The sequence below is a fragment of the Cervus elaphus genome, chromosome 27, assembly GCF_910594005.1.
Source record: "Cervus elaphus chromosome 27, mCerEla1.1, whole genome shotgun sequence".
NCBI classification, from domain to species: domain Eukaryota; kingdom Metazoa; phylum Chordata; class Mammalia; order Artiodactyla; family Cervidae; genus Cervus; species Cervus elaphus.
Genome location: NC_057841.1, coordinates 56,992,120 through 57,008,864, shown reverse-complemented (window position 1 = coordinate 57,008,864; position 16,745 = coordinate 56,992,120). Strand labels below are relative to the sequence as shown.

General features: G+C 41.7%; 1 protein-coding gene across 27 annotated transcripts in view; it reads left to right on the top strand.

Moving 5' to 3' along the window:
• TCF4 (transcription factor 4) overlaps positions 1-16,745 on the top strand; it is a 377,984-nt gene that overhangs the window by 283,056 nt on the left and 78,183 nt on the right. Inside the window, exon 1 of one of the 27 annotated variants that reach the window (XM_043888721.1) lies at positions 6,577-6,816. The exons of the other annotated variants lie outside the window; for them this stretch is intronic. The gene's annotated coding sequence lies outside the window, so the exon portion shown is untranslated. Of the gene's footprint in view, positions 1-6,576; positions 6,817-16,745 lie in introns of those variants that run through there. 27 annotated transcript variants of the gene reach the window in all.

Below are 16,745 nucleotides of genomic sequence, written 5' to 3'. Positions count from 1 at the left end.
TATTCCAGTGTTTTTATGAATTTTCATAGCTTTATGTTCAGCACACATCTGAAGTTAAAGAATGGATCGTTTACTGCTACCTCACATTCTAGTGAATGTGCATGTCATCTGGGTTTATCTTTTTTTTTAAGTTTTATATTTAAAATGGATAACCAGCAAGGACCTACTGTATAGCACATGGATCTAGGCTCAGTGCTATGTGGCAGTCTAGAAGAGAAGGGGCACTTGGGGGAGAATGGATACTTGAGTATGTATGGCTGAGTCCCTTCACTATTTATCTGAAACTATTGCAGTGTTGTTTATTAATCGTCTGTATCCCAATACAAAATAAAAAGTTTAAAAGAAATTTAAAAAGTAAATTTAAAGCTTAATGTAAAGAAACTTTTTAAAGGATACTGCCCTCCATGGCTGATTCATGTCAATGTATGACAAAACCCACTGAAATGTTGTGAAGTGATTGGCCTCCAACTAATAAAAAAAAAAAAAAGAAAGAAAAAAAATAAAGGATACTGCCCTTTGTCTGTACACAGTCGGGACCTTGAATCACCCTTCTCTGAATAAGAGGTTCTCCATGAGAGGGACTGTGTGTCTTAATGCATCTTCATACACTTGTTACCATATTGTGAACAACCAAGACATGTTTACACAGCCAAATGAATGAGCCACCCATGCACCAGACATGCCTATGCCTGTATATACAGTTAGGCAAGACTCTTACGTAGCATGTTGCCTGAGAGCTGGCCTCTGCGGAATTTAGAGAGCTCAGACCTTTGCTCTGGCTATTCTAGTGCAAAGTAGAATTTTACTGAAAGAAAAATAATCATGTGTATTTATTCATATAATCCAAATACATCTTTATAATAAGTGAAAAAGTCTGCACGTCTCATCGCTTAACACTCATTTAGTCCCTAACTTGATTTCATGGTTTTGAAGTCTTTGTATCTTCCGGACAAACTTTCAGTCATTTAGATAGGGCAGGTTCAAAGATTAACATGTGGACTGCTTAGATAATATTTCTTGAACAAACCAGTATGTACTGAAAACTTTTATTTAATGTTGTGTTTCTTAAGATTCCTCCAATCCACCATAGCCCAGTAGGGTATCTTTGGTAGAATGAATGAATGAATAAAAACAGCTCTTTTCATTCCTTTGCATCATTAAGTTGGAGAAATGTGAGTGTTGGTGGTAGGATGACCACCTTCCTTCACTGTGCACATTCAGAATTGTATGGAATGCTCTTCAGTTATGTCCATGTGTAATAGTGGGCTAGCCCTAGCGTGTTGTTAAGCACGGGAAATGAGGGTTTGTGACTTACACCTGTACCATATTCATAGATGAGATGAATGCAGCTTGTCCCACCCTCCTTTTGTTGGAAGCCCCAGGAGCCTATACAGTGGGGTGTCCTGGCGGATGCTGTGTCCTTGAACTTCTCATGGTAGACACAAGCCATCCTTCCTCTTGGCGATAATTGTGGTATTAGGAGGCATTTGTGTTCTGTGCACCCTTTCAGCCTGTACCATGTTTAGTTCCTGTTATGCAAATATGGCTTTAAACTTAGAAATTCCAATTTGCATTAATATTTTGGTTTCATATAGCTAGCTATTGCATTTCACAAACAAGTGCATTTTAATGAGTATTGGCAGAATGTAGAAAAAAATGTTATTCATTAAATTCTATTGTAGAAAATGCAGTTGTTGGTTGCCAAAATCATTAAGACAAAATATAATGTGTGTTGAGGCCACAGGATATTCCTCTTTGAGAATGTTTGGCCCTTATGGCATTCAGTGCTATTCTTACATCCATAGAAGATGGGGGTTGTTACTCTAAAATAGAAGCCAGAGTACCACTGACATTTGGGTTTATTTTTTAAAATGTAAGCATACTTTGTTTTTTTATATTTGCCATAAGACCATAGGGAATTCACCTCTGAGTTAATGGGAAGGACTTTAAGTCATAAACACCAAGTTGTAAAGTAGTGTCTTACATTTTGACGTTCACCCCTAAAATGGGTTTTTTGCAGTTTTATTATTATTATTTTCCTTCCTGAGATTTTTATAAAAATTCAGAATGGTAGGCATAAAATTTTGTGATAGGCAATATGTGGGAAAAATAAAAATTTTGCAACTGGATTTTCAAAAACGAACTGTTTTAACGCATGGACTTTTAAATGCTCTGTCACATTGTCATAGCTCGTGGTCCCTAATTATAATGAGCTTTTCTGGTGGTGTTATGGCAGTTGTTTTTTTTCCTCCCCAGTCTTCAACTCACTTTTCCCAGAAGGAGAGTTCCAAGCCTTTGAAAATTCTCATGATTTTGCAAATCCACTCTATTTTTGTCTAGAATACAGGAAAGTTAAAACTGTGGCTGGTATGATGCCATGTTTTGAATCCAATTTTAAAGCAACCCTTTGCAACCCGGGGAGTGGAGCTGACATCTTTGTATCTGTAATGAAGATAATTATACCTGCAAGGTGACATCACTCTCGAAGTAACAAATGCAGTCGAAAACTGAGTCTCTGGTGCTCTCTGAATTCTGTAGACCACTTTTGGCATTTAACACTAAACTCCTCTTTCATGCTTGTCGTTTGAGCAGTTGCTTTCAGATGAATTTACTAAAGCTGACTGACACAGGGTTAAATTAATTCTTTTCTTTATTACTCAAAGTGATACAGACCTTTCTTGGACTAATGTAGCTTAATTAGTGGTCAATTAAAACTGAACATTGCTGAATTGAAGTTCTTTGATCAAACTCCCTGGCATGAGTTCTCTTTCTTTAACTAGCCACCATCTTGAATTCATTTGGAATCAGTAGTATAAACAAGTTTAAAACTGGTTCTTTTATAAGAAAGTCAGCAGGCTTGTATAGCTGTGGTTTCTTTTTTTACTTCTGTAGGCGGCAATTCAAAGGCATGCTAAATGAAAACAGTACTACACCCTGAAAAAAATACATTTTTAAAAGTAACACTAAGTAGTCAGAAAACAGTCAATACCCCACCTCTTTATTCTAGACAGAAGATAAATTTCCCAATTTCGGTGGTTAATTTTGTCTTTATGAAGAGGACTGAAAGAAAGCTCCCGGTCCTCACAAAGTCCACAGTGAAACAAACAACAAGCAAAAATCAAGCTGTGACTTGGGAGGAAGATGGTTTGAGCACCATCACAACATATACGCAGAGATTTGACCTAAATTTATTCTTTATTTCCGGCAGGAGAGTATTTCCTCTCTCTGCCTTTGGAGTGGAGACTCAGATACTTTCATCACTTACCTGTTGATTTCACCATTTCTTTGCTGGGGCACCGTTATATCAGTGAGAACTGGTGGTGTGGTGGTTTTTCCTACTGATTGTTAGGTTAAAACACGTGTTAACTTTTCTTAGCATTTGGGTGCAGTTTAAAAAAAGAAAAGGGGGATGTTGGGGAGCCAGGAATTGGGACAGGAGGGAATCACTATATTTGTAAGTAGATCAGCCTCTCTGGCAGGCTACGGTCCATAGGGTCGCAGAGTCAAACAGGACTGAAGCGACTTAGCACACACGCACATGTCTTAATAGTTAACGTGCCTGTGCTGTTCTAGTTGAAACATAAATCGATACTATTCCGTAATCCCAGTTGTGGAAAGCCTCAGAGCCTAAAAATAACAGAGCTGGCATTCCATTAGTGCTATATATTTTAAAGTATTAATTAAAACTGGCACTTTTGTGCTGGAAATAAAAGTAATAGATTAGGTTTAAATAGAGCATTTGAGCAGTCTGGAATGGCTTCTTTTAAGTTCTGAGGTTTTCACAGAGGAGAAAAGTACAAGGAAGTTTTGGAAGTGGCCATGTCATGTTTTCCCCCATAAATGACAAAATTTTTATAGTTCTCATTATTTATATCCCAAAATTACAGTTATAACCAATAATTAAGATAAAAATTTCATCACTTGACAGAAAGAGGAATTGTTTTGAGTCCTTGTGCCTTTCAGCCCGCTCTTGTGCTCTCTCCCTAAAGGGCTGATTAGAATGTAATAATTGGGGATGATAGCGGGAGGAAAAGGACAATTCCATTTAATTAAAGATAATTTATTTTACTTTAAATCGGTGATGTCCCACATGAATAAGAGTAGATTGAGCAGATAGATTTATTAATGGGTACTGACATCACGGCTGACAGAGAGAGCAAACATTTTCTTTCCATGTTGTTTTTATTGTGTCTCTGCACCTGATAGTGGCTGTCATCTGATTTACAGAGCTGTAGACTTCTCCCCCAAATATGCAATTATTGGTTTATCAGTGAAACCCTCTTGCGCCTCTTCTGAGTTAAAAAAATGAGGCCAGGAGCTTGAAAAGCTGCTGAAATTCTCAGGACTCCCATTGGAAATGCCATCTCCTCCAGTGACATTTTCTTGACTGATCTTTGAAATAATCTGGTTCCCAGATTCCAGGGTAACTTCAGCATTTTTAATGAAGGCTGTCAGATTTCTGTTGGTCTGGGCAAGGTGCTTGCATGAATATTCCTTTAAGAGAAAAGGTAGCTTGCACACCATAGATATGAAAAGTGTCACAAAGTGGTCGTTTGCACAGGTTCATCTGTGAGACACAATACTGTGGGGAAAGTGAGGTCCTTGTGTCATATTTTTATTGTTGTCTCATGCATTGCAAACAGATCCTGGGAATTAGGGAAATGTTTTAAGGTTACAAAGTGGATTCTAACAATGCATGACTTTTTTTTCACATCGTCTTCTCAGCCTGTGATGGTGTTGTAAATGGAATACCTCTAGCAACGTTGTGTTGGTAATTCGGTAGATCCTAAAGTACTTTATGCTTGAAGCAAACTGTATTCTGTTTTTCCAAATTTTGTTTGGTCTTTTGCATTGTTACATTTATCCCTTTTTACCCTCATATCGCATTCCCGTGTTTTTATTTGTTTTCTCTCGTCCGGTCGTTTCTGTACTCCTGCCTAGTGTGTTTCATTCATTTTTCTTCTCAGAATGAAATCCAGATCCCTTGGCCACTTCTTTCTCCCTGGGCTTCTTTCTGTCCAGAATTTCCTCCATTCACATCAACCCTGTGGTTTTCCTTACATTCATTTCTTTTTCTGCCTGTTGCTCATTTTTCTGTACAGTTCCTTTATGCTGGTTTCCTTGTCTTACCTCTTCAGATTTCAGCACTGTGTCTTTCTAGCTTGATTTCAAAAATGAGTTCTATCATAATTATGTTTTCAAAATGAAGGGAAGGAATGAGATTTTTCTTTCTTGTCATTTTTGGAGGTGAAGATCATGGTGATTCGAATCTTTCTTCAGTTTTAAGCCAGATGGATTTATTTTACCCTGTTCTGCCATTTTACTATTCCAAATGGATGTTAGATCAGGGGTGGTGTTACTCAAGGGTTAATATTCATTAAGTCTTGATTGCATTAACCTTCCTTCTCCTCAGCCAAAGCATCTTATTCCTGTTTTTGTCCACATAATTGGTTGGTTTTAATAACCTGATCTCTCCAGCCTTGTTTTCCTCTCATTCCCTGTCTCTTTCATCCATCTCTTTTTAAAATCATTCTGGCATACCTCTCTTTACCTTTTATCTTTTCTTCTTCTGTAATTATTATTGAAAGCATGATAGCTTTCCCCAAACTCTGCTAACAAATAATACTAGGAAAGAGGAAATTTGCATGTAATTTTTTTGTTGAGCATTGGGGAATTCTACTTGGATTTTGAAATTGTACTAACGTTTTCCCCTCAAGTTGCATAGTCATGATTCTGAGTAATGGGGAAAGGAAGACCAGTGTTCAAGATTGAGCCTTAGTTAAAGGTAAAAACCCTACATATCCATATTGGTGAGGGAGAATGGTCCTAGATTTGCAGCAGGTAAATTCAGTTGTCCTTGTTGGCTTGTAGACTGACTGGTTCAGGGCTCTGTGTGTCTGTCTGTCTGTCTGTCTGCTAGGAGTTGGGGTGAGTAGAGGGCAATCTGTGTGGCTCACCACCGTCACTTTCAGTGCCTCCTGCTGGCCTAGAAAGAAAAAGGTGCTTGGCTCACAGTGAAGACCTGTCCTTCCTGACCCGGGGTGGGATGGTTCCTCTCTCCTGTCCCATTTTCAAGCTCTTTTCCTCCTTTTCTCTCTGTTCCATGTTTCTCCAGCAGTAATTTCACTTGTTTCCAGACAGCTTCAGCCTTGGACTCCCCGTGTCCTCCTCTGCTTCCCTGCTCTCAAAGAACCCCATTCCATGGGCGCCCATCCCTCTACACAGCAGTCATCTAGATGAGATGCTGTGGTCAGCCCGCCTCTCCCGAGGACCTTCCGTGTCCTTTGGAAAATGTCACACACGTTGAAAAATACACACAGGAAAGGACAATTCCCCTACCCCAAACCAGGAGCCCCCCACTTCTATTCTGGAAAGCAGGCTTCCAGGGAGAGCAGCCTGCTGTATTCCCCGGAGGTGACAGGAACTGGGAGTGGCCGGGGGAGGCTGCTGAACGGGGTCCAGATGCAGCCCCAGCCGAGGGGAAGCCTGGCGCTTGGTCATCCGGGTGGCGGGCCCACCTCCCCTGCTCCGTGCCCTCCTCCCAGCCTCAGCCTGGGCCCTCCCACCCCGAGGCGAGCCCCAGGCCCCGCAGCAGATGTCTGCGGCCCGACTCCCCTGTATCCGCATGAAGTTCCCTCTCCCTCCCGTTAGGAACTCTCTGCTGTGGTCCTGCTAGCTCCTTGTCTGTCAGATCGCACTTCTGATGCTGTCAGCCATGTCTGACCAATCAGCAAACAACACCACAGGATGAAATTTAAACAAGGCAGATGCTCAGATACAGGGTTATGTTGACTGGACCTCCAAGGGAAGGCAGAGGTAAGGTCAGAGTCTCCTGCAGTGGGTCTTCCGAGCCTGCCCGATTGGACACCGCTGAGCCCCACTCCGCTGCTTTGGCTTCTGTGTTGCCCATTTGCTTTGCGCTGCTCCTTTCTCCCCCTGCCACTCACCAGAGCTTTCGTTTTCATCTGCGCCCCCCCCCCCGCCCCGTTCCCTTCCTGCCCTTCGTTGATTCACTGCCTTTGCTTTTGTATCAGTGCTGAGTGGCGTCACGAGTGATCTTAGGTTGCCTCTAGGCTGAGGGTCCTTGGCGAACACCACTGTGTTCAGGGTTTCCGTGATCACACTTAAAGAGGGGGAGAGGTCTGCTGAGAATCTGGGCAAACGGATGGGATTGATCGGCCTGATGTATTTTCCTTCTGGGACAGTGGAATTTATCATTGGGCTACAAACCAGGGTTTTCTTTCTTACCATGGAGATGCATGGAATTGTAAATGGAGTTTAAATCATCTTTGGGGTGGGGGGTGTTTTAATTAAAAAGAAATAGGTACGACCTAAATGAGGGTGAATCAACCAGTTCTTGAGAATTGGGGGAATGAAAAAGAAAATTGGTAATTGCTCCCCCGCCTTTATGGTTGGCGTGGTTGGCTTACAAGGTGAGACAGCTTGCAAAAGAAGTAGGTTCTATCATTTTCCTCTTCTGTTTCAAAGCATTCAGTTGGTCCTTTTTATAACGTAGAGTGTTTACAGGGTTCTGTGTCCCCTAGTCCCATCTGGAAAATATTTAAACTTCATAAGATCTGTAAGACTAAAATATCACATATAATGGAATAGGCAGAAGGAAGGAAAATGAGACCCACTGCGTGTGTTTAGAATAAGTTAGTTGTTTGTTCAGAAGCGGCTGCTAGGAGAATTGGAACAAATAGCTCCTGTGCGGTGATTGGTGGGGTCCAGGGCTGTGCATTTCACCACAGAATGAGCCTCGGTTTGTAAAACTGACATTCTGTTGTGACTTCTAAATCCAAACAAATCTCTGCAAATTTCTGCCCGATCGAGTTAATAAGAAAATATATACATGCAGAGGCGAGAGCTGTACGCTACTTGCAGTTCTGTCAGTGTCGGTGGAAATAAGAGACATTTTTTTGTACCTACTGTATTACATCCAACCAGCAATTGCCAGGACCTCCAGCTCAGCAGGTTTTCTGGATTTTTGTTTTTCTCCCCGTCAGTGAGAACAATGAGATGCAAACAAAACAAAACAAAAAGCTTCAGAAAAGGAGCTGGACAGATTTCTTCTAATTGCCTGGTAATTGGGAAGTGGTTTTCCTTCCTCACTATCTTCCTTGCAGGATGAGAGCAAGGCAGATGTGGCGTGGTGGGAACACCATCCTCCAGGCCGGATGTGCGCTGGGACCGGGGAGGTGGGTCCCTGCTCGCAGGCCTGTGATCTGCCTCACACCTGTGCTCATTTCATCCCCCTGATCGATGACCTGGCATTAACCCGGAGCGACCTTTCACCTTGGCCTGTTCTCTGGGCCAGCCCTCGGCTGGCCGGCCGCGCTTCCCCGAGATTTACAGGTGGTTCCCGGAGGCGCCCTGCACTTGTTTTTCGTGGTGCGCGGGGCGCTTAGCCCGGCAGGACCTGCAATTTCATCCCTCTCAAGGGGCCCAGCAGGGGCTGGGGAGGTGGGGGGGCAGCAGAGAGGTTGCCGTTTGCATGTGCTTTGCTGTTTTGTGGCTCATCTGGTATCAATTACCATTTGATGGCAACGCCAGGCCCGAGGCCCTTTGCATGTTTGTCCTGTGAGAAAGATCTGGAAGAACCGACATATGGTTTTGATCGCAGCAATTGCAGGTTGATAGAATGAATGCAGGGGTGAGGTGGGTGGGTTTCCCTTCCGGCCCTTTCCACTCTGGGTTGCTAATGTGCTTCGCTTGTGGAACTGGTCTTTTCATCATCCAGCCCCTCCCCACTTTCCCCTCTCTCTCCCCCCTCCCCACCTCCCTACCACTTTGCATTCCTGGCCCCTGCCTCCTCTGTACTTCCCTGTCCCGCCAGAAACATGTGGCCCACATTAAGGATCTTCAATTAAAACAAATAACAACAACAACAACAAAAATTGTCATCCTGGCACACACCCCCCCCCCCCCCCCCACCGCCCCCGCCACTTCTGTTAAAATCCCAGAGCAGATCAGCCTGTGGAGGTGATCAGTGATCGGAATTCTACTAAAGTTCAAAACCTAAGGGGTGGTGGGAAGCGGGTTCCCTCCAGAAGCTCCGGACATGTTTTCAAATGGCTGTTAGTTCAGGTCGTTAAACACAGAAATGACGCTGAAAAATGGTCGTGATTGAGATTACTGTGTGTGGGTATGTTTCATCGAGGACAACTCTTTGAATCTGTCTTGAGCATCTGTCACGTAGGGGCAGGAATTCTCTGAGGTTCTGTCTTCCTGTCCATCTCAGGCCATCAAATGGAAGAGCACACGGCGTGTGTAGGGTCTGGGTGAGCATCTCCCATCGGAAGGGAGAGGATGGGAGACGCATCTCTCAACAGGCACTGACTTCTCCCTTACTGAGTGTGCAGCGGTGGGGGGTACCCAGGCAGAGGTTCCTCATTACCGCTGCTCAGCAGGGGTTGCATCTGTGAGTTTTCCAAGGGAAGGTCTAGTATTGGGGAACAGAGAGGCAAAGTGGGGAAAAGAACATTAGAGACACTTTTAATGCTACCCATGAAAATGTTTGCTTTCCAAGTAACATTTTTCTATAATGCTCTCAAATTCACATGTCTCGTAATCTGTTCTGCAGATGGGTAGTCCATGAGGCTGTGACTTTTTCACTTCAGCTATTGCATGTCGAAATATTACTCACAATTAGGACTTTATATAGTTTAAAAAGAGAATGTGGTATCTCATGAGTGCATGCAGTAATGTCTTCCGTCCTTTAAACTGAAAACCAACACACCAGGACCGGTCAGATCAAAACATGTCCTCCCCAAAAGGTTTTAAAATGTAAGATGAATTGTTAGTTCTGACGGCCGCCTATTGAAACCTAAGTATAGTATTTGACTTCTTCATATTTATTTCTGCATGAGGGTTGATCTCCTTGGAAAGGTAGTAAAAAGTAAAAATTTAAATTTGTTGATTTAAATTGTGGAGAGATGTCTGTAAAATACACCGTGTTGAGAAAACGGGCCATATTTTTTACAGTGGTATTGACTGTTTCTTAAGATACATGCCTGAAGCTGCTTTTTTCCCCTTTTGCCCAAGCTTTCTCTCTATAGTATACAAATTGACTTGCTAAAGGATTCTGGTTTATTTTTCTGGTCTTGATAATTATTATATTTTGTTATTTGCTAATCTTTCTACAGTTCAATAAAATTTTGTCCTCTGAGCAATGTTTGAATTCATAGCAACTAGTGGTTAATTGATTTGCTTTCATCCCATGTTTTAGTAGTGGGTATTTAGTTACTTGATATTTACTGGACACAGCGTATAACCTTAAATCCTTCAGCCTGACAGCTGAAGACTTAGCATTTCTACCTGCTGCTCCTGGATGTGTTGAGAAGTCCATTTTGGTGATTTTTTTTTTTTTTAATTTGCTTTCCTGAAATATGTAGACTTGGGGACTCATAGCAAAAAAATGTAGTGTATAGGCTGTGAGCCTGTCTTTGGACATGTTGGGTCACTTAACAGCAGCTGTGCTGGAGAGATATTTGATGTGAGAAGACTTTTTGAATCTTCCAGCCCTAACACCATTCTGGTTTTGAAATGGGAAAATGGAAAAGAGTTTTGGGGAAGAGAGATATCTCAGTTTTGAAAGGTGGTGTACGTCAAAATCTTTCAGCCCTAGCTCAGACAAACCAACATTTCTAATCTGATTCCCAAAGAGAGGACAAAATGTCCGATGGGAAATGTGGGTTTACATTTTAGAGACACACTGCAGAGGTATGTGATAGTGTTAGAGACCAGCTATATGCTTCTTGCCCAGCATCAGTTTGGTTTGGAGACTGAAATTTAGGCATATTTGCAGAGATGGCAGTCTTTATATATATATATATATATAAACTTTTTTTAAAGATTCCCTGCTATTAAAATCTGATTCAACATTCTACAGTATCTTTTAAAATGACTGAGTTTATGTAGACACAATGATGCTAAAAGATAAAAGCCCTCCTACCTGTGCTTAATACATGGTATCTTAATATTTATTAAGAAAAAACCCCTGCTCTTTCAAAAGTCTGAATATAGAGATCCTCGAATTAACTCACTCCATAGAAGTCCTAAAAATTACTAGTATTCTTTTTTTTTTTAAGTTTACAGTTTACTTACAAAGGGAGAAATATTTATAAAATAATGTTGCAGTGCTTTTTAAATGTATGCAAACAATTCTCAGATCACGATTGAATCAGAGTTACTTTTATAAATTGAGAAAAGAGAATGTCTGTGATATCCCTAGTGGGGTGAAAGCTGGTGCTCCTTTTCTGAGGATTCTCCTGGAAAGGTGATTACGATGTCCCTCTCTCTAGATGCTGACACATCCTACCCCCCGCCCCCACCCCAGATACCGTGTTCCAGAAGGCATTCACTTAGTCTTTGAAGAGTTCTTCGCCTCTATTTAGGATCTGTTCTTGTTCATTCATTGCAAACATGCACTTTTATGTCCACAAGGAAGACATTAGTACCATCAAGAAGGGCAGTGTCAGTTAGGACCTGGAAAATACAGAGTCGGCAGATTATAAGAATTGTCCTCAGACTTGACGCCATCTACCTTTTGAACAAAATTTGAATCTTTGAGGTTCAAAATATTGGGTCTCTGATGAGCTTTTTTTTTTTTCTATTTGCAAATCACGGTTCCTGATCCTAAGGAGGGGAAAGAAAAAAACCCTCAAAGGCAAAGCTCAACAGGCTTCCTGGACATCAAATAGTTCATACAAAACAACATTCTGATGACTTGCATGTAAATAAATCAGAAACATATGAATTAAACTGCTCTCGGAATACATATGGGCTGAAAAATAGAGCGAAGTGCTGAGAAAATGTGTTTTGGGTTTTGCTGAGCCCATGACATTTGAAAAAATAGTATGAGACCCTGAGCAAACACAGAGCGTGGCTCCGCTTCCCCGCTGCTAACATCAGCCTCCCAGCTCCGTGGCAGGTCAGTTACCGTGCGCCTAAGTGCGGGCCGCCGCTGGTGTGCTCCTTCCCACTCAATTACTTGCAGTTTTAAAAAAAAAAAATTTTTTTTTTTTTTTCAATGAGAAGCTCAAAAATAGCGTCACATTTCAAGGAAATGCAAATCTTAGCATTTTTCTGACCCGGTTGGTTCACGTCAAGCTATTTTAGAAAATACCGCAGATCACCTTAGGAACAGTCATCCTGGGACGGCCCTCTCTGGTGTGACTGCAGAGGAACACACGAAGAGCGTCATTATGAAGAAACTGGTCCAGAAATGGATGCTGCCTGCTCAAGCGCTGAGCCACCGCAGGTAGAAGCCTCATGAAGAAAAGCCATTCCCTCCCTCGCTGTGGCTTGATGATGGGAACCCCGGCAGCCCCCCGCTCAGATCACGGCCTGCTCTCCCGGTCTTCCTCACGGCTGAGGCCTGTAGCCTTGTAGGCAGTGGAAGTCTGCCTTCTCTTTCCCACATTGCACTCGAGATGGCACGTGTGCGGGACTTGATAAGTCCTGGGACAGGTGCAGAGTCCTGAGAGCCCCTGTGTCCCCTCTCCATGAGATCATGTCCCTTGGCACCTGGTTTGAAGTCCTGGAGCAGAGTGTATGGGAATTTAGGGGACAGAGTCAGAGCCTTCCGGCTTCCCCAGAGTCAGTCATTGACAAGCACTTAGACGGAATCCTCTGTCCTTGCACCAGCACCGTCCCCTGACATCATCAGTTTGCAATTATAGAGAGGTGGTAGATTTCATCTTCTCTACATAGGAAAGCATTATTTTGGTTGTTAAGAAAACAGTTAAATGTTCCTTTCCTAGCTCCTTCACTCAAATGGTGGTAAGAAGCTTGGATGCTTACTCTTGAGTCAAGTGCTGAATTATGGCTCTGAGCAAGAAACACATGGGGCAGACAGAACGGACAGCTACACTTGGTCTGATGATGCATTCGGGGGGCATACCTGCCTGCAAAAGGTAGACGCAAGGGGGGTGTCTATCCCACATTTGGCCTGGAGGAAGTGAGGTCCACTAGTGAATGGGAATTCAGCAGGCAAGATGCGAGGGTGACAAATACTGTGATCCAAAAGTAGGGCAGGGTGTCTGGGGTCATAGTATGAGATGATAATGGTGAGAGATGGGACTGAAAAGATGAACAGTGAGTAGGTCATAAATTGCCTTGTGCACCCCAGTAAGGAGTTTCGGTTTTATCTTGATGTAATGAGGAGCCCTTCAAATGGGTATGCCCAAGATGTAACTGAATTTACAAGTCCAGAGGGACTGGAGGAACGCCAGGAAGACACACCACAGAAGCCAAGCCGAGCAGATTTGAATGGAAGGAAGAAATTGTCAACAGTGTCACATGTTACTGAGAGTGAAAGTGACATTTGGCTGCAGCATCCAGGAGTTTTTGAGCTGTTTCGTTGGAGTAGTGGCTATGGAAAGAAGATAGAGGGATGGGTAAAGGGCTGGGCAAGATGCTATTCCACCATCACTGTCATCATCATGCTCATCATCTATGGAAAATGCTCATCTTCCAGATGGGGAGACTGGTGGAAAGAAGGAGCCACATACGTCCTGGGGGGTTTTGGAACATATTTAGGAAAATAAACCATAAATATAAAACAGAAGATAGTAAAAAAAAAAAAAAGAAGAAGAAGATAGCAACACAAGTTAGAAAACGTGTAAAGGGTAAAATGAGTGATATGGACCAATGAAATGAAGGAGGATCTGGAAAGACCCATGAAAAAATAGGAGGAATTAGATGAAAGGAGAGAGTTATTTAAGGGGTTTGTGTTCTGTGATATGTCTCCTATCCCACTTCAGCTTGGTTTTGAGTTCCCATTGGATGGAAATAGAAAATACCATCAAAGCAGATGCGTGGTCCTAACCTGCCTTGACTTCTGTTTGAATTTCTCAGTCTCTTTTGGGAAATTAAAGTCATAGACTGATTCTTGTTTGTTGTAGCTTCATGCAATCTTTATTTTTAAAATCTGAACACAGAAACGAAGGAACAGATATCTTAAATATAGCATTTCAGAGAAACCCATAAATTCTACATGGATGAGTTCCTTGAGAAATGTTGCACATTCAGGGCTGGACATCTGTGACTCTGAAGCATAGTATCTTTCACATCTGTGTAATCTCCACATGACGTCTTCCTGGTGTGAGGCCAGAGATTCACCCCCATCGCGCCATACCTTAAAGAAGCCATTCATGATTCAGAGACAGATTTTGTTTTCAACAAAGATACCTGAGATATACTTATGTAAGACACGTCAGTGCTAAAAATCTGCTGTGTAAGCTTTGTAAGTGAAGGAAAGAATTGGTCCTCTTTTACTTTGACTGTTGCCCTTGTTTGTATAATAAATATTAATTGGGCACCTGCTGTAGGCAAGTCATTGCACTGAATGTCCTCTGTGTCACACCCTTTGTCCCTAAGGAGTCCACAGTATTTCATAGGAGAGAAGACCTGTATAACTGATGAAAATTACAAATTTCTAAAAATAAAGTGCCGGGAGAGTTTAGAAGATGAAATATATTTGATTAAAACTTATTGAGTTCATTCTTTCCCCCAAAGTTTTTTGGTCCATACTCCTGATATGATATCACTGATACACAGTCCTATTTGTAGTGTTTTTTAGAGAAAGAGCTGAATAGGTTATCCACATATCAAGAAGTTTTCCATCAAAGAAAACAATCTCATCACTGTCAAAAAATATTTTAACCATCACTAGGGTACCAGAAGGCTTCCCCAGTGGCTCAGTGGTAAAGAATCCACTTGGAACACAAGAGACGTGGGTTCGATCCCTGGGTTGGGAAGAGCCCCTGGAGAAGGAAATGACAATTCGCTTCAATATTCTTGCCTGGGAAATTCCATGGACAGAGGAGCCTGGTGGGCCACAGTCCACAGGGTCTGTGGCAAAAGAGTCGGCCACAAAGTAGTGGCTAAACAACAACAAGGGTCCTGAAAAGGCCATACAAACTAGATACCTGAGATCCATCCTTTTTCAAGGTGTTCTCTCAGTGCATGATCTGGTTTTATTTGTGCCACATCTCTATGTAGCAGCAGATGTCATGATGTGTATTTTCCAAATAATTATTATAAGATTGAGACAGAGAGGTTCAATGATTCAGAGAGGTTCCATGACCTACCAGTGGTCAGTTGATGAGTGATAGAATCAAAACTGGAAAGATGGCCTCCTGCTCCCTAGAACACATTGGAGACCCTTATCTTCAGCTGGTGAGCCCACTTAAGACATTTTAGTAAAGAGGGAGAATCATTAAGTTCATTTCCTTGATAGAATGAAGAAGGTTGAATTTGCTAACGAAGAAATTATGAGTGACTTTGGTAAGAGAGCAGTTTTAATAATGGCTACATTACTTACCTACATTTTCCATCTGATGTCTGATGTCAAGATTTACCGCTAAAGAAAGATGGCAGATAGTTGGGCCTCTCTTCTACCGGAGTACCACCTCCCTACAGATGCTTCTGGGCTTCCCAAGTGATGCTAGTAGTAAAGAACCTGCCTGCCAATGCCGGAGACAGAAGAGACATGGGCTGGATCCCTGGGTCGGGAAGATCCCCTGGAGGAATAAATGGCAGCCCGCTCCAGTACTCTTGCCTGGAGAATCCCATGGACAGAGGAGCCTGGAGGGCTACAGTCCACAGGGTCGCAAAGAGTTGGGCACGACTGAAACAACTTAGCACGCACACACGGATGAATCCTGACTAATGTCTTTTTGTGAAGGACACATAAGTTATGGGCCTGCTGCAGTGATTTTTTTTTGTTTGTTTTAATTGAGGTTAAATTTACATAATGTAAAATTAACCATTTTACAATGGGTGATTCATTGGTATTTGCTATATTCATAGTATTGAACAACCACTGTATCTGTCTAGTGGCAGAACATTTTCATCACCCCTAAAGGAAACCCCATACCCATTAAGTAGTTCCTTCCTATCTACCTGCTGCTGTGTTTTAGCAACTTTAATCTTATACACAAACTCACATACATACTGTACACATCTATCCATCTACCTACCTAGAGACAGGAAAGTTCTTGACAGGGTATCTTATATGTCCTGATTATGTAAGCAAAGAACTATATATTTAATGGATATTTTTCCACTGGGAAAAGGAAACATCCCTTGCTTCTTTTTAACCTTTCTGTATAGTTCTCTTAAGTTCTCACCAGTTAGTAATTTGTCAAGGGGGAAAAAAAAAAGACAGGAATCAATTTTAAGCCTTTTATTATGTAAAACTGCTGTGTTCCTCTTATGACAGAAGCATTTTCTCATTACTTTTTTCATCATTGAGAATTTTAAACTGCTTTCCTTATCTTAATAGTGAGCAATCATCTGGATTTTACATTTCTATTTTGAAGATTCAAACTGATTGAACAAAGTAGTTTAGCTATCAAAGGAAAAGATATTTATTCCTTGGAAAGGAATCAAAGGGGCATTCTTACTGTAATTTTTATTGTTAAAGAAATGACTGTTGTTTATTTATACCTTCATTATTCCAGATAAATATTTGAAGTAGCCAGTAGCTGATCTTTAAGCTGGTGTCTTTAAGACTGAGAAAAAGTAGATCACTTAAAAAAGTGTCTGGAATTTAAATATTAGAGAAAGTCAACTGAATTGTCTTTTAAATGTGCTTAAAGATATTAACTATTTATTGTTGGTCACTTGATCTTCTGTTACCCAGTCTTTAAGGTTGGTGGGTTTGTGTTTTTTTAAATAACCCTATCCTAATGGGATAATTTCCTTTCTGTTTCTTTTGCATAAACATTTTGTGTTAA